Source organism: Chanodichthys erythropterus, chromosome 3, assembly GCF_024489055.1.
Source record: "Chanodichthys erythropterus isolate Z2021 chromosome 3, ASM2448905v1, whole genome shotgun sequence".
Taxonomy (NCBI): Eukaryota; Metazoa; Chordata; class Actinopteri; order Cypriniformes; family Xenocyprididae; genus Chanodichthys; species Chanodichthys erythropterus.
The window spans coordinates 12,185,536-12,211,899 of record NC_090223.1 but is presented as its reverse complement, the minus strand read 5'-3'; the positions used below and the strand labels follow the sequence as shown (position 1 = coordinate 12,211,899).

Here is a 26,364-nt window from a genome sequence, read left to right as displayed (position 1 = left end):
TTACATTTATGTTCTTAAGTTCAAAGCAGACTTAAGGCTGGTTAATAATGTAATTAATATAAAATAAATAATGTAAAGGAAAATGTAAAGAGCTGAAGAGAGAAGATGAACAGTTACAGCAGGGCTTGACGTTAACACTTCAAACGATTCATTCAAACACACTTAAAAAAAGTCACCAAAACGTGAGAATGACTGATTTTATTGCATTTATTATAAGTGGTGATTGAAATAATTATATAATGTATATGTACTGACGTTATCAAGGTTGCACAGCGTCTCGATAAGAAATGAAAACCAATGATCACAGCACACACAAACTCAGTTAACATAGCCAACTGCTGTAAAAATTTAAAATGTGGCATTTTTATATTTATACACAACCAAGAAGAGTCTTCCACCATGATTGAAAACGTGACTGATTTAATGCAACAGTTGAATAAACCAGTAGTTCAAATTAAATCACTTACATTTAATGCTCAATATTGAATTTTTTCTGTTTTAGCTGCGAAAATAGTTCCAAAACAAAGATCACAGTAGAGCCATTGTGCATCTCGCAGCAACATTTAGTAATGTTTACATAATGGTTTAGTTTCATTTTTAAAAATATCATTCTTTCCAACATTTCATATTTGAAAATATCATTCTTTCCAACATTTCATATTTATATATTCATTTATTTAAAAAAAATCTCATAACATTTTTTAATGCAGTTTTATTTTTTCAGTGTTTAATTGGTAACAGCCCCATACTGTCTTATAATTCTGGAAATTGTTGATAAAATTTAGGAATTTAAAATGAAAGATGAAGCATATCATTTATAAAATAAAAAAGCCCTTTATAAAGGTAAAAAAATGCTTTTATCACAAATATGCAGATTTAAATATGTCAAAGCTGAAATGTAACTTTTTGTTGGGAGCACCTGTGCTACCAAGTAAAAAAAGTTTATTTCGAGCCCAGAAGAAGGAGATTTGAAGCAAATAAATGAAGCATTTTGTTGCACGTCAGCTGTGATAAACAGACATTCACTCTGGCATTGTGTGTGTAACAGTGGCCAGAACCGCTGATACGAAAGAAAAGATTCGAAACAGTGTTTTGAGACCGTCCATCACTAGATATTGTTAAAAAAAGTCGTTATTTAGTTTTTTTGGTGCACAAAATTATTCTCCCTGCTTTATAATGTTAATAAAGGTCCTACGGGTGTAGAACGACATGAGGCTTAGTAAAAAATGACATAAGCCGCTTTTTCACCGTCAGGCCGAACGGTTCTTAGAATGGTACAAAACAGTTGTGTTTCCACTTCAGCCTGGTACAGCACGATTACAAACCGTTCTCGGCCATGAATTATCTACACGGTTGTCTAATTTTGCTGAATGAATTGTTCTGGTAGAATCCGTGAAGTGACGTCGCCGCTCATAATTGGTCACTTGTCTGTTGCCTAGCTACCAGTTTCTCTGTAGCTGGCTAAGCACTCTATTTGAGCAACGTAAACACAAATTAATAATAAAAGAAATATCTGATCATCCGACATTACGCAGTCATTATTTACATATCATATCATCAGTAAACCGTTGCGTTACCAAGGCAATGGCTGACGCTTTTGTATTACATTCTAAAGAGTGGCCCTATATCAGCCCCACAGTGGAAATTGAACCATAACCGTACCAGCTCGACTGGATCGGCATTGAATGGAATGGTTACGCATTGAGAAACATTCAGCCCGATGGTGAAAAGGCGGCTATTATTTTCATTTTTGTCTGAACTAACCCTTTAAACGTCACACTAGACTTTTCCTTCCACTGACTTCCATTCATACGCATGTGAATCTGGGACACCAGAAACACAAGCTCAAGTGAGTTTTCCCATGTTAAAGTTTGGTAAACTCTGACCTGAAAATATGTATCATGTGAAGGTTTGTGACCAACAGAAGATTGATACGTCAGCTGACCTAAAGAACGCATGCTTTTTTTTCAGTCAGGTGGAGTAGATTGTATACTTTTGAATTTTTGTTTGTAAAAAAAAAAAAAAAAAAAAAAAAAGAATTATATAAACTATATTGAAAATGTCTAAAATCCTTGTAAGGTTGTTGCAAACTGTGAACCAGATAAAAAAAAAAAAATATGTAAAATAAGTATGGTCTCATCTGAAAGACAACAACTGGCAGTTTATTGTAAAGTCAGAATTAATTATTTTAATAATATGACAATAAATTTGGACTTGTTTCAGAAATACACTGCAGCTAAAGCCATGTTCTAAAGCCATCTAAAATGCTAACTGATGTTTATTATCATCCTCTAAGCATCTATGCAGTGTCTCTATTGTTTTGTGGTTCAAACTGCCCCATTCAGCTTCAGTCTCTCCTGCACACATTCACAGCTCTCCGGCTTGGTTATGGCTCTAATTATAATTCTTTTGTCTAATTATAATTCTTTTGTCATTAATGAAATTACTGATGACTCTCTGTTCACACTGTTTTTTGTTTAAACTTCTCACTTCACCTTCTTTGAAATTGCATTGAATGCCCTTCTTGAAAAAAGAAATATTTAAATGAGCTTTACTATTCAAACTGTCATATGATTAATGAAAGTCTCAACTCTCTGACTTTTTGCTCGAGGGTGCCCTCTGGCTTCCGGTATGAATGAAACAGGCATAATACATGAGAGTGTTTAGTGCTCCATAACACTCACATTGCCACATTTATGAGTTCAATTGGAAATATTACCCTATATAGAAATTTGACTTAAACATATGAGAATATATCAATATTTCTCCAAATGTGTACGCCTTTGAACTTAAAGCCACGAGGGACATTGTTTAGTCAATCACTTTCATGACGACCATCAGTTTTTTTCTCAGTGCAGCTGAGGTTCATATTATTCATATATAATATAATTCATATTAAAATATTCACTCACTCGTGTTTCATTTTCATAACTTCTGACACAAATCAAAACATTTCTGTCACTATAAGATTTTCAGAATAAAACAGAAGTCAAATACTGAAGCTTGAGGCTTTGAGCTTTCAATTATCATTAGACGAGGTAATGACGTTTTACATTCAAATTTAAAAGTAACTTTGAACTAATGTAAACAAAGAACAAATTAGTGCACCATCATTCTCCTGCAATTTAACAGGTTAAAATTTAGTTTGACCTGATGTTGACAATTAATATGAATGTTCCTCAAACCTCCCTTAACTGACCATTTGTTGAAAACAAACATTTGTACTCATTTCAGTTTATACTGTTTATCTAAATGTGCTGAAGTTCTTGAATTTTTCTAACATGAATGTTGTTCAGCATCATGAATGAATGAAGAATAAACACCAACCTCTTTGTTCTTCAGTATCTTCAGTGTGTTTCATTCTGCAGTGTTCTGGATCACTCATGTTCTCACTGTCCTCTTTAATAAACTCAGTCTTTGCAGATTTCAGCTCCTCCTGATGCTCTGATGCTCATCTGATGGGAATATTCCAGCATTTATTGGATAATTGTAGTGGGAGGAGCTTCACTGATGATGTGATTGTGATGGGAGGAGCTAATTTGTTAAAATCAAAAATATATCAGTTTGGGTTTGTTTTAATAATTGGCACTTCTAAGCATTTGCATGTCTGTCTATTCATGGTAAAGTAACCAATGCTATTTCATACATTAGTTTTATTGCTAATCCTAATGTTATACTGCTTCTTCATTTAACCCTCTACCGCATAGTGTAGCCATATGGCAACATACACTTTGTGTTCATTTCCTTGCCTCTTTAACAGAACATTCTCGTTTTTTTTTTTGTTTTTTTTTGGTAAGAGAAGACCTTAGTTTAGCCAATGATGTGCTTTGGTTAAGTCACATGACATGCAATTTTTTTCTGTGGCGCGATTTTCGGACAGACTGCCTTCTCTTGTATGTAGTTGCTGAAAGCAAATTAAAACCTCAGTAACAAACAAGGACCCGCCCATGTTACATTCACAAAAAAAAATTGTTAACATCATCTCAGGTAAGGTATGATGACATATTCACCACTCAAATTTTTTTTTATGAAATTAGTTTTTGGTAAATCTATAAAATGTCTGTGTTGCCATATGGCAACACTGCACAATAATGGAATGGCATTATTATAATAGGTTAGCTAGCTAGCAAAGGCCAGCTGCAGTCTGTTAAGCTGTAACAATAACAACATTAATGCTAGTGATATAATGTTGATTAATCGTATGTCAAGGACTGCCATGGCATTTATATTATGGATTAAATCAACATCGGAGACCTGCCACCACAGCAAGTATACTGGCCCAGACCAACCACTGGCCTATCATAGTGTCTCAAAAAGGCAGGTGCAAGTGGCTGTAAGTGTATTGTTAGGGTGAAGTGCACCAAATGTGATGTGTACATGTGTCTCACCTCTGAAAAAAAAAAAAATGCTTTTTTAAGTTTCATACAGAAAAAAGGTGAAGTTTTAAGGATTATGGGGGGTTCATGTTCATAACCTTCCTCTCATAAGATTGCGTAATGTTGAATTTTCATGAACTACAATATTTTTGGTTTTATGTCAATGTTTTATGATACATGATGAACAGTATTAGATTTGTTTTTAACTGTCTACATTTGCAATTTAAATAATATTCACAAAAAATGTAATGAAATTCAAAGAATAAAATGCATTATTCAGCAAAAGAATAAATTCCATAAATAAAAGCACAAGATGTTGGAAAATAAGTATAAGGTGTTGTTTATATTTACTGCTAAAGCTTATAATAGCACCAATTTATTCAATACAAACAACATTTCTGAAGAAAAATATTAACTATATACACTTACACTTATTTTAAGTTATTTCCACTATTGCGCATTGTTGCCATATGGCAACATATCATAAAGTACCTTAAAATAATATTTTTTTTTCCAATTTTTTTTTTTTTTTACAGCACTTCAAGTTAAGCCATTCTAAGAAAAGAAAAAGAGTCAAATATATATATTTTATAAATGTATCATAATGCGTGCAGTAGAGGGTTAAATAAATACATATATCAAGAACTAAAGAAAATAATTCAAGTAATGTAATGTTACTTCTTGCAAATAAGAAAAACAGTTGAAAGTACAAAATGTTGACCCAGTGAAATGAGCTTTATTGTCAATTTGCAGGGGCATATTCTTCGTACCTCGCTTAATACCTCTGAGATGATTTGACAGATGCCAGATCTTCTAATCGTGATAACTGAACTCTTGCTAATTTGGTTCAAACAAATTTGCAGATTGGATTAAAATATCTGGATTAAGTTGTCTAAGATTACTGCGTGTTCTCGTGTTCCATGAAAAGGGCAGATGCATCGATACACGAAACCACGAGCAGCAATGCAGCGATTGGCTGGAGTCAAGACGGCAAAGTAATGACATCATAGAATGAGAAAAGACACCTGACGAAAAACTTGACGAATTTCTAGACATTTATAACGAAACAGCCAAGCGAATAAATGACAGAAGAACGACATAAATGTTATAATAGATAAATGAAATGTGCACTATTTTTTTTTACATGATTACCCAATTATTTAGGCTATATTCACAATTTCTAGTATTTGTATAGGCAATATTTTATTTCAATGTTGTAAATAGCAACTAATTTACCTTTGAAGGGTCAAGATCAAGTTATCTGTGTCTCCTGCACTTCATCAAGCCACTCCCATAATAGGCTATCTGTCGCGGTTCAAATGCACAAATGCATGTACGGCATAGACATCTGTACATCATGTGTGTAAGACTCCAATAAAAATTATTAAGTAATTATTCCCTCACGAATGAATCTCTCAAAGAGTAAAACTGTCAGTGTCTATATTATGACACTACACGGCATTATAGTATTATTTGCAAATTTATTTTTAAATCATATTGTCCCTGGTTTACATTAGGGTACTCTTGTGGGAAAGTAGCAGTGGCTGGGACAGACTTTAAGCATCACCTCCACTTAAAAAGATGCAATCTAATCCTGTTTACATGAAATAAGCCTGCTCCCAAGCAGGTTTGAGCTTACGGACCTGTTGCTATGACAGCAAGTCTAGGATGAGCGTCGAAGAACCGAACAATCCAAGATCATGCCAAATCGCCATCAGTCAAATCCAGCTAAGTGAGTTAGCGACGTACGAAGAATATGCCCCAGGAGATCTGAAGACATCAGCAGTAATTGTCACTTGCTGGATTGCTCAGGTTGGCCAGTAGAGGGCACTTCTTCCTTGACTCTCCTTCCCTCAGCCATGAACTTCAACTTCCATAATCCTTTGTCTGGACTCCTTATTAATGCATTCAGCTGTAACTCATTTCATTGTTAGCTTCTGTCTATTTAAACCACAGCCACAGCGTTCTTGTCTGTACTTCTTAATCCGCCCCTTTTATCGAGGATGCATCGAGAGGTGACTTGTGCAGACTTGATTTAGCCAGGTATCCCAGAATGCATCTCGCACTAACCAGCAAACTTCAATAGTAAAGGAGAAATCTTGCGCAATTTAAATTATGTCATGATATGTAGTTTTAAGTGTCTGAACCACATTTGAGGCTATTGATGTTTTTGTTTGTTTGTTTTCAAATAAAACGAAAAGAGGCAGAGTGGTGTTTTATAATGCATTTTGTTTTATTGTTGGCTAAAATATACTCAAAGATAACCAGAGAAGCCAGAGCGAGTTGAGTGACATTATCAAGTATGCTGCTGTGCCATTTGCAGAATCACCAGACTTGTGTTCTCCCGTCCTTGGGAGTCCGTTCTCCTGACTTGAACTTGCCAAGTCCATACTACTAAGGACACAAGTTCGAACTTTGCGAACTTGGTTTTGAGAAACGCCTCAGGACAGATGGAGACTGTGATAGTACCCCCCTCCCAAAGGGGGGAGGGGGTGCCCTGGAGACCTAACAGGTCGGGAGCTTCAGAGACCTCCGTGGCTTTGGCCACTACGGCCACAGGTATATGGCCCCCACCCCTGAAAATTTCTATGGGAGGATCTGCGCATCCCTGTACTGGAGCGGATTCTGAAGCGGGCTTGTAAACTTGAGCGGGCTCTGGAGCTGAGTCTGGGACTGGAGGGGGTTCTGGAGCTGACTCAGGGACTGGAAAGGGTTCTGGAGCTGACTCTGGGACTTGAGAGGTCTTTGGAGCTGAATCTGGGACTGGAGCGGGCTCTGGAGCTGAATCTGGGACCGGAGTGGGTTCTGGAACTGACTCGGGGACTGGAGCAGGCTCTGGAGCTGACTTGGGGACTGGAGTGGAGTCTAGAGCTGACTGGGATGGGACTCCATCTCTGGACTCTGGTCATGGGCTAAAGCCATATCCTTGATGCTGGTTGAGGGGTTAAAGCCATCCCTGGACACTGGTTGAGGGGCTAAAGCCATCCCTGGACAGTGGTTGTGACAAAAGTCATCATTTGACTCTGGTCCTGGGCTGACATAGACACAGGAGCTGATTCAGGGGCTGGAGAAGACACTGCAGTGGACTCAGGAGAAGACACTGGAGCGGATTCAGGGGCTGGAGAAGCGGCCATCTTGTGACAAGGCTCTGGAGTGGTATTAACAGCTGTAGCTGGAAGGAAGGCAGCTACTTTAGATTTCAGGAAAATACAGTCAGGTATTATTGGGGTCGACAGGACTAGATGGGAGGAGAACATGTGCCTATGGACAGATACTCGGGAGACACAGAGGTAAACGTAGATGGATGTTTATTGACAAACAGAAGGTAGATGATAGTGATGCAGGTAAGTGAACAGACGATATGAACTAGGTGGAATGGAAACTAGGTAAGTAGACATACACAGATGTTGGGGCACGGAGAATACAGGGAGATCACTGAAGGTCCTTCAGAACAGAAGGTCCTTAGGTACGCTGGAGACAAACATAGAAATGTCCTTCATGCATGAATGCATCAATGAGACCAGACAACTGAGGGGGGTGAGTGGCATGCTTAAATAGTCTGGTGATTGTGTGCTGATGGGAAGCAGGTGTGTGTGATTGGCAGATCAGGAGCGGTAATGAGGAAGTGTGTGCAGTTGTGGGCCAGGGAGGATGAAGGGAAATGGAGTTTGTGGAGACCAGGACAGACAGAGACTGTGACATGGGCTTTCCTGGAGTTGTTGGAGACGTTTATGAAACACATGACACATCATTGCTCCAAATTTTAACTGAGTAGACCTATATCAAAAACTCAATGGAAAGCTATTTAAAACATTTCAGTCTCTTTTTAAATTATTTTTTAAATAATTACATCAAATGATTGATGTGTGCTGTGGCTTTACCTTTGCAGGCACACTATTGGCTGATTCAGAGGTTGATTTTTAACAGCTCAAGTCTAAGTAACAATGGATGCATTGTAATCTACTAGAGTCAATAATATATAAATAAGTCAGAAAAAATGTAAATGTAACAATTTATTGTTAGTCATGCCAATTATAATATCAATTAAAAAATTATCAATACAAAACATCAAATGCTCAGAAATGACAGTAAAAGATGCATACCTGACATTTGGAAAATGCATAAAGAATGTCTGGAGGACACTGAGCATTATGAGCTGATCTGGCCACAGAATCACACCTGAAGTCTCCTCCAACATCTCTGACCAAGACAGAAACTTCTTTCAAATGGAATCAAGAGCAAATAATAGGAATTTGCAATAATCAAGGTCCCAGACTTGGGTAGTTTACATCTTTAGGGAACAAGGGAACAATTTGCATAAAAGAGACCAATTGGCAGAGGACCCAAATAATATCTCTAAACTCTTACAACCTTTATTGCCTTTGGGTTCACCTCTGTGGGAATGAGACATTTCAAATGATACCAAACATGTATAGTGTTGTATGATAATTGTCTTAAACTGTATCGTGGGGATAATCATGTTTTAAAGAAATTAAAAGGTTAATTTTCTTTTTCTCAGAATAGCTCTCTCTTCCAGTTTCTATAAACTTAGACATGTGTGTGCAGCTTCTCTCCAGTGTGGATCCTCTCATGTCTTTTCAGATTTGTTGACCGATTGAATTTCTTGTCACAGTGTGAACACTTGTAATGTTTTTCTCCAGTGTGGATCCTCTCATGTGTTTTCAGATTTGCTGAGCAACTGAATCTCTTGTCACAGTGTGAACACTTGTAAGGTTTTTCTCCAGTGTGACTCCCCTCATGTGTTTTCAGAGATGATGACTGACTGAATCTCTTGTCACAGTGTGAACACTTGTAAGGTTTTTCTCCAGTGTGAATTCTATGGTGTTTTTTTAATGCGCTCCCTGTAGTAAAAGTCTTCTCACACTCAAAGCACATGTACTCTCTCACACCAGTGTGTATTTTCTGATGTGACTGTAAATGTGACAGCCGTGAAAAACTCTTTCCACACACAGAACATGAATATGGTTTCTCCTTCGTATGAACTGTCAGGTGTCTCTTCAGGTGTGATGCAGTAATACATTTTCTGCCACACTGATCACATGTGAACGGTTTCTCTCCAGTGTGGATCCTCATGTGAACCTCAAGACTATGATTGGTTGTGAGACTTTTCCCACACTGATCACATGTGAACGGTTTCTCTCCAGTGTGGATCCTCATGTGAACATTAAGACTCTGTTTGGTTAATGAACTCTTTCCACACTGATCACATGTGAATGGTCTCTCTCCAGTGTGGATCCTCATGTGACTCTCAAGACTAGAATTGGTTGTGAAACCTTTCCCACACTGATCACACTTGAACAGATTCTCTCCAGTGTGAACTGTCATGTGAACATCAAGACTTTGTTTGTATGCGAAATTCTTTCCACATTGACTGCATATATACGGTTTTTCTCCAGTGTGAATCTTCATGTGTTCCTTAAAATTTCCTTTTTGTGTGAAACTCTTTCCACATTGATCACATGTGAACGGCTTCTCTCCAGTGTGGATCCTCATGTGACGCTCAAGATTACGTTTGTGTGTGAGGCTCTTTCCACACTGATCACATGTGAATGGCTTCTCACCAGTATGAACTCTCATGTGATGCTGAAGACTTCGTTTGGTTGTGAAACTCTTTCCACATGGAGTGCATGTGAACGGTCTTTCTCCAGTGTGGATCCTCATGTGACTCTTAAGATTACAACTGTTTGTGAAACCTTTCCCACACTGATCACATGTGAACGGCTTCTCTCCAGTATGAACTCTCATGTGAATCTCAAGACTCTGTTTGGTTAATAAACTCTTTCCACACCGATCACATGTGAACAGCTTCTCTCCAGTGTGGATCCTCATGTGAATCTCAAGACTGTTTTTGGCTGTGAATCTCTTTCCACACCGATCACATGTGAACGGCTTCTCTCCAGTGTGAATCCTCATGTGAATCTCAAGATCACGTTTGTTTGAGAAACTCTTTCCACACTGAGTGCAGGTTGTAGATTTCTTGGCTCTTCTTTTCTTTAAAAATTTCTTTCTAGTCTTTGAGAGACTCAAAGGTTTTTCTCTAGGTTTGACAGGATGTTTCTCCTCCACTTCACTCAGTTCTTCACTGTCCTCCTCCTCTTTAATCATATCTAAAATGGAAGAAAAGGAATTTTAGAGAAATTATAAAGGATTATAGAGGAGGACGAGAGATCCTGCATTATGTTAGGTTTCTTTATTTTGCAAAAGCACAACATTTTGTTTACTCTGAGTGTACACAAATAAAAGAAGACATTCTTTAGTTTCAGTTGATATATTACTTGTGTCTCTGACAAAAAATGACAAGAGTATTTTAGATCTGTTTTGCAGCAATGTGAAAAAAATCCTGCAAAATGTGCAGAGTTAACAAGCTCCTACATTTTGCAGTATATAAGTTTAAAAAGTAGAGATGCACCGATTGCAATTTTCTTGACCAATTCCGATTTCCGATTTTTTGTTAGTGTGTTATCTGCCGATACTCCATTTTTTAATAAATAATTGTAAATAATTATGCAACTAAATTTTGTTTCTATTATTCTATTTACCACAATGTCAAAGCAACACAGCTTAACCCAAAATAAAAAGCTCTTTCCACACTGATTGCATGTGAACAGCTTCTCACCAGTATGAATTCTCATGTGAAGCTCAAGATGTTGTTTGGTTGTGAAGCTACTCTGATTGCAGGCTGGTTTTTCTCCAAGTTTGACATGATGTTTCTCCTCCACTTCACTCAGTTCTTCACTCTCCTCCTCCTCTTTAATCATATCTGAAATGGAAGAAAATATAATTACTAAAATAATTATAAGAGAGAAATATACATAAAAGTGAGCCCTGATGTAATAGCAGAAGCTAGACAACTGCTACAAAATATTATCATAACATTGATTAATTTATAAAAATGCATCAAAGTAATGTCCCTGAAACTTTTTATGAATGAGGATCATTGATCTTCAATTATTATTTTTAAAACATTATTGACAAATCTCATGTTTCTGTAGTGAGAACTTCAAGGTGGAGTAAGAAGATTTTGAAAATCACTGTTTAGAAGTTAGTCCGCCAACACCAACAACAATCGCGTAACCAATCAGAATTGGGGGGCGTGGCTATAATCTTGAGCAGAGAGAACGAGTAACACCATGTCCTAACCAGTGCTAACCATGTGATAAGATTTCAGGTGACAAGCAATCTGACTGTCTACACCAGACACAAGATCTGAGGTGAATTAGCCAGTGATGTTTTCATTACAGCTAAAAAGCTGTGAACACAGAATGATCTTCAAACTCATGTTAGACGCCTTTAAGATTACATAAAGCCATAATTTGTGCTGCTATTCCAGCCACAATGTCAAGTCAAGTCAGATTTATTTATATAGCGCTTTTACAATTGGTAATTGTTTCAAAGCAGCTTTACATAATAGAAGCACAGAAAAAAAGGGAAGTGGTTAAAAATAAGCTGTACAAACAAGCGTGGTAATATGTAACATATACAAGATGGTGCTACATTAAGCCAATGTCGGCTGACTCCCAGGGGTGGAAAAAAACCCCGTGCTAGCACTGGGAAAAAAAGTCCTAGGAGGGAAAAAACCCCTTGGAAGATATATATAATATATGTATAAAGTTATTCATTCTGAACGTGTCGTGTGTCCATAATGCACAAAATGCGCAGCAACAAACCCGCCATTGGATGAATGTTTTTTGACATAATCATAAATGTTGCGGATATTTGTGTGTCACGGCTGGTTAGGGCAAAAACCTTTTATCGCGTGTCTGCCCAGTGTTAATAACTCAAGCTAAGTGAGCTATCACTATTTGCTGCATACGCAACGTGTTACAGCAGGAATCTCTGTCTGTCTGTTTGCATTTGGATTATGTCAAAAAACAGGGGTTTGTTGCTGCGCATTTTGTGCATTATGGACACACGACAAGTTCAGAATGAATAATTTTTAATAAACTAAAGAACCTCAAAATAAACTGGCTGAAAGTGGCGCACCTCACTCAAAGTAAAAACAAAATGTTGTGCTTTCTGTAAAATAAAGAAAACTAACATGATGCGTGATCTCTCGTTTCCCTCTGAAAAAAAATTCTGATAGTTGAACACAGAAAATGAACAGTAACTTAGTGAATACTAATAACGAAAAAATTAGACTTATGTCTAAAGAAACATTGAAATGTCAGGTTTTAAAGGTGCCCAAGAATGCTTTTTCACAAGATGTAATATAAGTCTAAGGAGTCTCCTGAATGTGTCTGTGAAGTTTCAGCTCAAAATACCCCATAGATTTTTTTTAAATTAATTTTTTTAACTGCCTATTTTGGGGCATCATTAACTATACACTGATTTTGGCAGCGCCGCCCCTTTAAATTGCGTGCTCCCTGCCACACAAGTTCTCGACTATATTATAGTGCATTTACAAAGTTCACACAGTTAATATAACCCTCAAATGGATCTTTACAAGATGTTCGTCATTCATACTGTATGCATGCTTCGAATTATGTGAGTAAAATATTTATTTTGAGGTTTACGTTTGATTCTGTATGAGTTTGAGGTTAAGCTCTGTGGCTAACGGCTAATGCTACACTGTTGGAGAGATTTATAAAGAATGACATTGTGTTTATGCATTATACAGACTGCACGTTTAAAAATGAAAATAACAACGGCTCTTGTCTCTGTGAATACAGTAATAAACGATGGTAACTTTAAACACATTTAACAGTACATTAGCAACAGGCTAATGAAACATTTAGAAAGACAATTTACAAATATCACTAAAAATATCATGCTATCATAGATCATGTTAGTTATTATTGCTCCATCTGCCATTTTTCGCTGTTGTTCTTGCTGGCTTACCTTGTCTGTGCACAGATCCAGACGTTAATACTGCCTTTCCTTGTCTAATGCCTTGAACATGGGCTGGCATATATGCAAATATTGGGGTCATACATATTAATGATGCGTAACAGTCGGTGTTATGTTGAGATCTGCATGTTTTCCGGAAGTCTTTTAAACAAATGAGATTTATATAAGAAGGAGGAAGCAATGGGGTTTGAAACTCAATGTATCTCTTTTCCATGTACTGAACTCTTGTTATTTAACTATGCCAAGATAAATTCAATTTTTGATTCTAGGGCACCTTTAAATCGTGCAAGTCAAATCGGAAACAAAAATTCTCAAATGTAATCTGAATGAAAATAGACACGTCAAACGTCTGTGATTCAGCTCATTATCCACTAATTCGGTCACGACCACGGAGCGAGCACTATTCAGACGCAAATTCTAAGGCAATACATGTATACATCGTCTCAATCGTGTATTTATTGTCTTCAAAAGTGTTTATCTGTGTGTTATAGCCATAGTTAGCAATCTCTGGAAGCCTCTGTTAGTTCCTGGAATGTCACATGATATGCCTGTTCTTTAGAGTAATTTGTGGACTAAATGTGCACAAAGCGCCCTCCGGCTGCAAGTATGAATTGAAAACACAGTATCCAGCGCTCACAGTGATGACAATAAAAATAGAATAAATATTACTCCACTGTATAGAAAATTGACACTCTCCAAATGTGCATGACTTTAAGCATATTAAGAAATTACGGTCAATATAAGATTTTAAGAGTCAAAATGTGAAGCTTGAGTCTTAGATCTTCTAAATAGGGCTGAAACGATTAGTCGACATTGACGACAACATCGACAATAAAAAATTGTCGACAAATATCTTTGTTGTCGAGTAGTCGTTTGAACTCACGTGACCTAATGTAAGGGCTTGCAATATCACGATTTTACCGCTACAGCGCTTTAGCGCTAGAGAGTAATGCGATTGCAGGCCTTAAATGCTACTGCAGTAGAAGAAAACAGCGTGAATTATGATGGAGTGCAAACGAATCCGAACGAGCAAGGTGTGGGAAAGTTTCACAAAACTTCAAACTAAGAATGCTGTTGTGTGCAATACATGCACACATACAAGGCAGAACTTGCCTTTCACGGGAGCACAACGTGCATGTTGGAGCACTTAAAGAGGAAACATCCCGGCACAAGAGGAGCTGGTGAGAGGTGAGTGTTCTCCAGCTGGAACTAACTAACTAGTGGTAAATCTCTTAGAGAATGCAATGCTACTAATAATAGTAATAACATTAACAATAATAATATAATTACGATAATGTGATGATTTATTTTGCATAGAATAAAGCTTGATCGAGCTTAGGAGTCAGGACTGTTTTTATTATTGTAACATTATTAGGTATTATAGTCTTATTATTCTTGATATTCATGAAGATTTACAAAACGTGTAATATATATATATATATATATAAAAGAAAGAAGGATATCACGTCAGTTACTTTTTCATATTGTTTATTAAATGGTAAATATAAAATGTCTCTGTCAGATCATTTGTAGTATATACTTATTTTTATACAGATGAATGTTTTACCATTCTTTCTGTCCTGAAGTAAATGTCCCTTTTTCTGTTTCAGTTCTAAGAAGAGCAGTGGGCCTAATATTGATGACTTTTTTCTGAGGAAGAATTCTTGTACTCTTCAGCAAGCTGCTGCTCTTACAGACTCAATTCTGAACATGATTGTGAAAGACATGAGACCCCTTTCCATGGTGGATGGAGAAGGCTTTCGTGAAATGGTTTCTGCGTTCAATCCTGGATATATCCTTCCATCAAGAACCTACTTTTCAAGATTAATGGAGCAAAAATATGAAAAAACCTGTCAAAAAGTAAATATACACCTAATGCAGTGTTGCAAATACATATTTCAGGAACAATCTATGGTATCACTTTACAATAAGGTTCATTAGTTAACATTAGTTAACTACATTAGTTAACATGAACTAATAATGAACTGTACTTCTACAGCATTTATTATTGTTTGCTAATGTTAACTTAAACATTTACTAATACATTTATTAACGAATACACTGAACATGAACGGCTATATTTTCATTTACGTTACAAACAATGAACATTATGAACATTTACAAAAATTAATAATGTTACAAATGTTCTGCTTATATTAGTTAATTCATGTTAGTTAATAATACATTGTTTACAAATGAAACCTTAGTGTGAAGTGCTTCTAGATTTCAAACTAAACACCCAGTAAAGATAACTAAACAACGGTTTAACCACTAAGAGAGTTAAAAAAATAAAATAAAATGTTCAACTAAAATATTCTGATGTTTTTTTAAAGGTTAATGAAACTATTCAGGAAGGAGGAAGCTTCATTGCACTGACCACTGACATCTGGACTAGCCTCACAACAGAAGCTTACCTTGGTGTCACGTGCCACTTCATCACTGAGGACTGGAAAATGAAGAGTATCACTCTTGCAACCATGCCTCTAGATGAACGACATACCGGTGTCAACATAGCCACATGGCTTGAAGAGGTTGTCACAAAATTCAACATTTCCGTAGACAACATTAAAGCAGTTGTTCATGACAATGGGTCAAATGTTGTGGCTGCGCTAAAATTGCTGGCAGAGAAACAAATGGGTCTCTGTCCGCTGTACGGGACATACACTTCAGCTTGTCAACAATTCTCTTAAAGAGACCACCATCAGCAAAGCTTTGGGAGCTGCAAGGACCTTGGTTGAACATTTTAGAAGAAGTGAACTGGCCAATACTAAGCTGAAAGAAAAGCAGCAGCAGATGAACACACCAGAGCATAAGCTGATACAAGATGTGACAACCCGGTGGAATAGCACCTACTTTATGCTGGAGAGACTGCTGGAGCAGTGCTGGCCCATTACTGCCACACTTTCTGATCCTGAAGTGACACCAAGGGGCAAACATTACTTTGACTTGAAGCCTGATCAGTGGTCATTGCTTGAAGAACTGACCCAGGGCCTGCAGCCTTTTCAATGTGCCACTGAGTTTCTTAGTGGCCAAGAGTATGCAACATTGTCATGCCTTCCTCAGCTTGCAAAAGGGCTACAGAGGTCTGTGCAACAATCCCTCAACTTTGAAACAACACCTGGAAAAGCTTTTTTAGGCAAAGCCTCTAAAGAGTTAACAGAGAGGTGGGGGGGAAATCAGCACTTTCTGCAAGGAGAAAGACAACATAGTTCTTCTGTCAGCAGCCCTAGATCCAAGAAAAGTCAAGTTTATGCCTGCTGAACAGAGGATAGAGGTTCAAAGCACTGTCGAAGTCCTTGCTATTAAAGCAAGAAAAGAGCTCTGGAAACCTACAGAAGAAGGGCAGCTTCAGTGTCACAGTGTCACTGCCCCAAGGAAAGGGGAAGAATCAGTGCTTGAAAACCTCCTCCAGTCTGACACTGACAGCCTCAGTGAAGAGGAGGAGTCGCATGAGGAACAAAAGATTCAGGTGGTGAGAAAGGAAGTACAAATGTATTTCTCGGAATCACAAATAGCCAAACAAGAAGATCCTTTAGGTTGGTGGAAGGAAAATGAGGGATGGTTCCCTAACCTATCAAAGCTTGCAAGATGTTTTCTTTGCATCCCTGCCACATCCACTCCAGCAGAACAGATCTTCTCTGCTGCAGGAAACATTTGCTCACAAAAAAGAGCAAGCTTGTCACGTGAACATGTTGATATGCTGACGTTTCTTCATTTTAATTGAGTACTTATTTGAAAATCAGGCCAGTGCAGAAAGGACACTGTTAGTTACTCCTTTTCATTAAACTTTTAGAAATGAAGCTCTTAATATTGCTGACAAGAAATGTTTATGTTCAAACATATTTTTTTGTTTGTTTGTTTTTTCTATTGAAAGAGAACAGAATATTTTAAAATGCTTAGAGAGCATTTGTGTGTGATTTGAGTTGGACAGAAATCTGAAAACTTAAAGCAGAACTAAGTAACTTTTTTTACCTTCATAAATAGTTTTCTAAGTCCTTACAATGGTTAATTGACTTGTAGTGGTGTGTTTGAGGCGAGCACTAACCCCCTCTGGCACGTCTACGCCAGAATACAGCACTTGCAACTTGAGCTGCACCGACCCGAAACAATCTCGCCTCGTGTTCACGTTCACGCGAGAGTGACAAAATGCTTTACGGTAATTCAAAAACAATGTATATATTATGACTTGATAAGACAATTTCGAAAATTACCCACCACCATCAAGTGTACTGTATTTGCAAATTACCCACCTCCTCTTTCTTGTACTATATTTGCAAAACTACTGCGCTGATGAGCGTTGTAGTCGTTGTAGTCCAGAGCTTACGCTTGAAGTATTTACGACGGTGTGATTCACTGAAGGAAACTGTAGGTGGAGCTTCACAAATCTTACTGAGTTCTGCTTTAAGAGAATGACCTGTTTAGTTGGCTCAAAGTTCATTAAAACAACTATTTCAAAAGCTGAAGTGATTTTCTTTTTTTCTTTAGTAGTTAGAATATGTATAACGCAATGTTTTAATTAATTGAAAAAGCTGAATAATCATTCAAAATGTACTGATTAGTCATCAAAATAATCAATGATTAGTCCATTAATCGTTCTAATAATCGGTAGATTAATCGATTATCAAAATAATCGTTTGTTGCAGCCCTACTTCTAAATGATGTATAGTTTGTCAAATGCACATTAACAGGCTATTTAATATAACAAATATAATAGCCTATATGAAATGCCATAGAGGTAGGAATGTTCAGACACTTTGCATCACAGAAATACATACTATTTTAAAGTATATTAAAATAGAAAACCATTATTTGGTTAGAGACTTGAGACTTTTTTTTAAAAACATTATAATTGCAATGTGTTCAATCTTTTGACTAGTACTGTAATAGGAGGGCAAGCAGTGAAAATTAGAATGGAAGAGATGGAGAAAAGTCCTTTCTGTGCTGGTTTAGAAAGATATAAACAGAAAATCACAACATATGGTAGATGTGATCTTTATGTTATGAAGATGAGTGATTTTTCCACTGAATTGAAATACTTTCCTGCCATTGAGGAGGTAGATAGAGAATGTGAAGCTGGGCAATTCCACGCAAATGTCAACTTTACCATGAAAAAAAAAGTTTTAACCAAAAGAACAAAACCCTTTTTAAATTGTCCATTTAGGTCTGTAATATACTGTAATAATGTGCTCTAACAGAAATTTTAAGAAAATTGCCTTGTTTATCCACAATATATGTGGTAAGCAACAATGCTTAAATTTAATTTTCAACCCACCATATTTCATGCTTTCAAAAAAGGGATCAAAGACCCCCCCTTTTTAAACTTTATTTTAACAGTAAGCATTGTATAGAAAGATGGAGGCATGCCTGAGAAATAAATACACTCATTTAGTCATAACAGCACTGCCTGTTGAATTTATAAGGGCTGGAATAAAGAGGTCATGACGCTTCAGTGCTCTGTCACGTCCGTAACGTTTTAAAGATTAAGTTTATGTCATATAACAATTATAAATGCAAATAACTTGAAACTTTATATGCAAAGCTAAATTATGTTTATGCTTATTGGGATCAACAATTAATTTCACTACGTTGCTCTGAACAACCATAATAAGCGTTACGGACGTGACCGTTACGGACGCTTCCTATTAAATCCTATGAGTTTGCTTCTTTATATTGCTATCATCTGTTTCAGGCTTATCATATCAGAAAATATCAAATAATCGCAATACAAGAAAACATATTTAATTTCATATTTATGTTTAAATATGCCTATTATAATGTTATTTATTTTTTAATTTCATCATAAGATGCGCAATACATCTGGAGACATGGGGCCCTATTTTAACGATCTAAACGCAAAGTGTAAAGCGCACGGCGCGTGTCCAAATCCACTTTTGCTATTTTAAAGACGGAAAACGGTCCGTGCGCCGGGGTGCATTTTTGAAATGGGTTGTCCCTATTCTCTTAATGAGTAATGGGCGTAACGTTCAATAAACCAATCAGTGTCATCTCCCATTCCCTTTAAGAGCGAGATGCGCTCGAGCCATGGCGGATTGCTATTTACATGGCGGAATTTGTTGGCGGAAAAGCTGGAAAAGCCACATACAGCCACCCCAGACCTAACGCCAGCGGAGGACATCTCCTTTATTATGCCTCCTCCGTCTTTCGATTCTTTGGCCGAGCAGGTACTCCATTTGGCTGAACAATTCGAAAATACGTAACATTATAAAATACACTGACTTATTAAACACACCGATTCAACTGAGGAGTTCAACGAGTGGTGTTTTGCTGAAATTACCTGTTAAGTGGCCAGTCAATCTTTCAGTCGTCTGCGTTGGATGCAGGCTTTCAAATAGCTCCGCGCGATGAGTATTGGCACGATTGTTCAATTAATTAGCCTTTTTCATTCATCATTATAACTATTAATAGGCTGAATTGAAAATAGGTAGCCTAATTCTAATACACGCAATGACTATTCATCATTACATTTTTATATTTATGTAGCCTACGCAATAATATTATTTTACACTGTAATCCTTTTGTTTTTAATATTTGGCATGTTTGTGTGATGCGCATCCCAATAAGCAAAGTCAACGCGCACTGTGGACGCGCCCAGAGGCGCAGTTTCTTAACGCGCTCTAACAAAAAAATATTGTGCCACTGACTTTAGACTTTAGACCAGGTTTGAGTTGGTCTATGGCGCAGTCTATTTTCAGCTCCTTAAAATAGCAATGCGCCGGCAATGCGCCTGAACACACCTCTTTTTTAGACCAGCACGCCCATGGGAGCACTAACTGGCGCAAATGCATTTACTAATTTAAGGACTTGGCGCTGAACGGGAAAACGCGAACGGCGCCGGACGCAAACTAGCAAACACACTTGCGCTGCGCCTTGCGTCGCATTGCGCCGGGTGTATTATAGGGCCCATGGAGTGGGTCAGACATGATTTTGATCGCTTCATTAAGTTTTGTTTTGTAGAAAGCCTTTCTTTAAAGTGAATTTCGTTTTGTAAAAATTGAATCTTAATTTTAATCAATGTTTCATCAACAAATTGCCTGGATTTAATAAATAAGAAGCAAATATATTCATGGATGCGCGGGCGCGATCACTTGATCTGGAGCGCGTCTTATAGGCTAAATGAACCGAAACTCAGCATAGGCTGCTTGACTCACAGACACGAGAAAAATATCTATAGAAAGCTCGAAATGTCTTCTTTTAAACGAAATAATTAAAAACTAAAAGAAATGGGCTACTCTCTGATTATGTAATCCGAATGAAAAGTGCATTCTGCACATCCACTGCGAAGATGATGAGAGTCAGCAATGTCAACTTCATCTTTGCAGCCGACACTGATTTAGAAAACATTAGATTGTTTTTTTGTGTTTTTTTTTTTTTTTTTAAAATCAAAATGTCTCCTTGCTGTTTTTTTTTTTTTTTTTTTTTTTTTGTCACATTCATAATTTCTTTTGCCAGTTCTTTGGCAAGCTTTATGCTTGCGCTTGAGTCCTATATAAATGCTAATTATAATATTCTCTCCAGTATTTAAGTAATTAAATGTGATAGTCAACTAATGGCTTGAACAACTATAGTCGATGAAGGAGAAAAAAAAAACTTATAGGCCTATTTTAGCATGTCAAAGGGTAGGCTATTCTGATTTGAGCTCGCGCTCTGCTCGCATGCTCACACACACTGAACTTTGTGCGATTGCTTCGGAAATCGGCAGGTCGAAAAATCGTGTCGTATAGCCTATCACCTCGTCCGTGCAATTTTCAGATAAACTCACTCGTGACGTGGACATACGATCTTCTGACCGTCAAAATTCGCACCGTGTAGCCTAGACCTTCATTTACAGAACGAAATATGAACATCAAAAGGTAGGCCTATATGATACAGTACAACTTATAGAAGAGCATTGTGTCTCATAGGACATTTCCCTCGAGAATTGGGATGTCGCGTTTTTACCTGTTGGTTAAAAAATGAATGGCCTAGCCTTGATCACAATCTGCGCGATCAAGCTGACAAAATGAAAATAATAAGATTGCAATAATTTTGACTTGAAATAAAGTTTGATCATTTTAACTCAAGACTCCGCTTTAAACTGTGAAACTAGCCGAAAACCGTGGGTTCATTCACACACAAAACTGACATGATTGCGATTGGCAATAGTGTAGGCTACGTCAATCGGTCCACCTGTGGGGAAAACTTGCGATTTTAAACTGCTTTATGATAAACATTAATATTTGTCAATGTATTTTAGCAAGCAGTTCTGTAAGAAGGAAAATCATGGTCTCTAAATTGAATCTTGAATGCACACGCTTGTCAACATGAGAAATAGGTCTAATCTATAACCTTTTGCAATACAGAGTATAAAGTTGTAAAAAGTTTAGTAAAAAGTTAATAAATTGTGGGGTCTTACCATACTGGTATCCCAGATTTCAATATTTGGTGGTTTAAATGCCTGCTTGAGGTCTCTGTGAAAGTTTTAAAGCAGTTTTTAAAGCAGTCTTCTGTGCCGCTTTCAGACCGGTCACGTCCGTAACGGAAAACTGTCACATCCGTAACGTTGTTTTTTCCTCATTAATGCGAACACGAAAAATGAAATAAAATTATTATTTTATGCTCTGTGGAGAGCCATCCCTTCTTCATTCGGTGGGCAGTATTACTTTTGGTTTGCGCAATGTAATTCACAGAATTCGTAAAAAATATGTTGTCACCCAAAGCTTAGTGACTTTTTTTGTCACGTCCGTAACGCTGTATATTTTCCTCATCTAAAATATAAAACAGTTGTATAGTCTGACATTTTTCTAATGTCTGGACTCCTTTAGTAAGGGGTTATGAATATACAAATAGACGGTTCAATATGTTGCTATTAAATGCAATCTTTGAGCGTTTATATTTCAAGTTTTGACTCCAAATGTCACGTCCATTACGCTGGAATTGCCCATATATAAAATTAATGTAAAATAAAACAGTTAATCTGTTAACCTGCATATGGTCATAATTATTGTCATAATTGTTAAAAATGTATTGTTGGAAATGTAAAGCTTAAAAAGTACGTGCATTTCAATTTGTGGGGTGATTTTGTGGAAAAGTTTGAATAATTCTATCAAAGAAAGTGTAAATATCTTGCAATTTAAAAAAAAGGTATAAGAGATTTATTTTGGTACAGAAGTGGGAAGGGAGAGTGATAATTTAACTGTTGTTAATGCTGCTTGAATTTTGTTTCAGTTTGTTCTTCCTTATATTAATAGTTAGATATGGTAGGATGGAAATTGGAGTAGCATTTTTGTATTAGTCAAAATGGTATGTCAGATTTATCTGTGATTTAAACGTGATCTGGGTTTGGTAAGTACTGGGGTAGGACTTAATTAAAGGATTTAAAACTAGCTATCCCTTTCCAATGGGTCGAGTATTAGTACTATTTTATGAAACTTGACTATTTTTAATGAAAATTAAATGTCTTGTTTCAGTCAAGAAATGCACTACAAAGCCAGGTTCTATTTCAAATCAAATCTAAAACTTTGCATTTGCATGTTTTTAAGACCATGTGATTTTATTTTAAAAACTATAAAAATGCTAACTGATATTCATTCAGTTCAGTTTCAGTCTCTCCTGCACACATTCACAGCTCCCCGGTTTGGTTATGGCTCGAATTATAATTCTTTTGTCATTATTGCAATTACTATGACTCTCTATTCACATTGTTTTTTTGTTTCTTCTCACTTCACCTTCTTTCAAGCATTCAAATGAGCTTTACTATTCCAACAGCAGCTACATAAGGAATAGCTAGCATGTTAGCACCCCATCAAAACACGACAATTTAAACCATGTTTTTGCTCCAAACTCACTGTAACGCAGGTCGAGTGTTTTAAACAATCGTATGTGATCTGTCGTGGCTTCGCGGAACAAAAAATAGATCATATAAAAATACATTAGCCTATTTGTTTGGTTTTATAGTATGCCTATTCTGCACAGTGATACAGTCGATTAGCATTGTGTTATATACACTATTATACAAAAAATGCTTACTCTTAATAAATATACTCTACCTGACATGGCTTGAAGAACACAGATAATCTCTCTCTGCATGTTATTATCGGTGGATATCATGAGGACTTCTGTCATATATAAAAGTCTTACTCTTGCACTTTCTGCTCGAGGGTGCCCTCTGGCTTCCAGTGCACGAGAGAGTTCAGCGCTCCAGAACACAAACATCGCCACATTTAAGGGTAAAAAAAATAATATTAGTCCTCTCGAAATTTGACGAAACAAATAAGAATATATTAATATTTCTCCAAATTAAGTAAAAGCCACGAGGGACATTATTTAGTCAATCACTTTCATGAAGACCGTCAGTTTTTTTCTCAGTGCAGCTGAGGATAATATTCATAATATCGACTCACCTGGTGTTTTATCATAACGTCCAAGACATTACTGTCACTATAAGATTTCCAGACTAAAACAGGAATCAAATACTGAAGCTTGAGTTATTTTTAAAGATGTATTATACGGGGTACAATCTTTTACATTAAAACTAACTCTGAACTAATGTGAACAAAGAACAAATTAGTGCGCCAACATTCTCCTGTAGGTTAAAATAATATTTAGTTTGACCTGATGTTGACAGTTAATATGAAAGTTTCTCAAACCTCCCTTTACTGACCATTTGTTGAAAAAAAACAAAAAAAAAACATTTGTACTCATTTCAGTTTAACTGTTTGTCTAAATGTGCTGAAGTGTTTGTATCTTTCTAACATGAATGTTGTTCAGCATCATGAATGAATGAAGAATAAACACCAACCTCTTTGTTCTTCAGTATCTTCAGTGTGTTTCATTCTGCAGGGTTTTGGATCACTCATGTTCTCACTGTCCTCTTTAATAAACTCAGTCTTTGCAGATTTCAGCTCTTCCTGATGCTTTGATGTGTTTAAAGTGGGAGGAGCTTCACTGATGATGTGACTGTGATGGGAGGAGCTGATTTGCTAAAATCAAAAATATATCAGTTTGGGTTTGTTTTAATAATTGGCACTTCTAAGCATTCGCATGTCTGTCTATTCATGGTGAAGTAACTGATGCTATTATTTTTATTGCTAATCCTAATGTTTTTCTGCTTAATTCTTCATTTAAATAAAGACATATATCAAGAACTACAGAAAATAATTCAAATAATGTAATGTCACTTTTTTTTGCAAATAAGTAAAACAGTTGAAAGTACGAAATGTTGACACCAATGAAATGAGATTTATTGTTAATTTACAGGAGATCTGAAGACATCAGCAGTAATAGTCACTTGCTGGAGTGCCCAGGTTGGCCACTAGAGGGCACTTCTTCCTTGACTCTCCTTCCCTCAGCCATGAACTTCAACTCCCATAATCCTTTGTCTGGACTCCTCATTATTCCATTCAGCTGTAACCATAGGCGTAATTTGCGGGTGTGACGGGTGGGACATGTCCCCACCACTTTTTGAAACATCTTGCGGCATCTCGCGGAAATCTAATACAAAAGAAACACCTCTAGTTGATTATCAATTTGTGTTAATAATAGGCGATCTGGCGCTGGGATGTGTCGTTTTTTAAATCAAGTTGAGTACTCGTTGTCGCTGTTATCAGAGGCGCTACAGTGTTCTCTTGGCGCTTGTGCACACTGCGCCCCAGCTAACACACGATGTAACAGTTACGTAATGTATTCGTACTTTTTGGTAATGTCATGACTTACTAACTGACAACGTAACTACGACGTCGCATGCCAGTAATTTCATTACCTTCAGATTACCATCTCACAATGTCGTCAGTACGTTCTCCTAACGTTATAAGATTACCAAGAACGTTCCAGATACGTCCTCTATTCGTAATATATTGGTAATTCCATGACTTACTAGTAACGTAACTACAACGTTGTATGCCCGTAATAATATTACCATCAAATTACCATATCACAACGTCGTCAGTACGATCTCCTAATGTTATAAGATTACCATGGACGTTCCAGATACGTACTCTATTCGTAATATATTGGTAATTCCATGACTTACTAGTAACGTAACTACAACGTTGTATGCCCGTAATAATATTACCATCAAATTACCATATCACAACGTCGTCAGTACGTTCTCCTAACGTTATAAGATTACCAAGAACGTTCCAGATACGTCCTCTATTCGTAATATATTGGTAATTCCATGACTTACTAGTAACGTAACTACAACGTTGTATGCCCGTAATAATATTACCATCAAATTACCATATCACAACGTCGTCAGTACGTTCCAGATACGTCCTCTATTCGTAATATAATGGTCATTCCATGACTTACTGGCAACGTAACAGCAACGTCATGTGCTCGTAATTTCATTACCATCATTTACACATTCTTTATATGTTATTATTACCAGAATTTGCAATATAAAACGTGTAATTAAATGTCAGACACAAGACTGAAATGTCCCTTAAGAAAAAAAATGTTTCTTTTCACCAAATCAGAGTATGGATGACTGCTTTTTATATATAGTGACGTGACATACAGCGCGCGCCTCCACAAATGGAGTGCGCGCGTGCCCACAGTATGTTGATAAGAGTGTAAAGTTAATTTTTCTGAGAGAAGAATTTATTTTTCCGAGGTGACAACGAATAAATGGCTTTTATAAAAATGTATAAAGTTAACTTTGGAAAGACGCAAAACCTTTTTTTATTGTTATGTTTACGTTAGTGCTGGTGGCCGTTAGAGTTGCCATGGCAACCGGGAAAACATTCAAGCTGCTGGAGAGGACAGCGTCAACGTTTCTCCGTGTTTCTCGTCAGTTTTATAGCAATAAAGTTCAACAACTGCGTCAGATTGGTTAAGTAACATTACCCACAGTCTACTTTAAGTACTTTTGTTAATATTTTTACCTCTGTGATTTCCTTGATCGTCTGAAATATATGTTAGCAAAATGTTACGTTAGCATAGCATATGTTTTTAATGATACTGAGAGCAAAACGTCTTGAATGCTTTTATTTTATGTTTCGCTGTAGGCTATATGTTTTTATTTATAGTTTGAGTGTATTTTATTATTTTTATTTGGAGTTTTGTTCATGTTCTGTGTGTTTTTCAAAATAAATTAATTGAATTCATTTCGAGTCTGCAT

The 26,364-nt window shown here is 36.8% G+C and overlaps 1 pseudogene; it reads right to left on the bottom strand.

Annotated features, from left to right (window-relative positions):
• LOC137003321 (uncharacterized) overlaps nucleotides 1-23,391 on the bottom strand; it is a 56,401-nt pseudogene extending 33,010 nt beyond the window's left edge.
• Nucleotides 23,392-26,364: the final 2,973 nt, after the last annotated feature.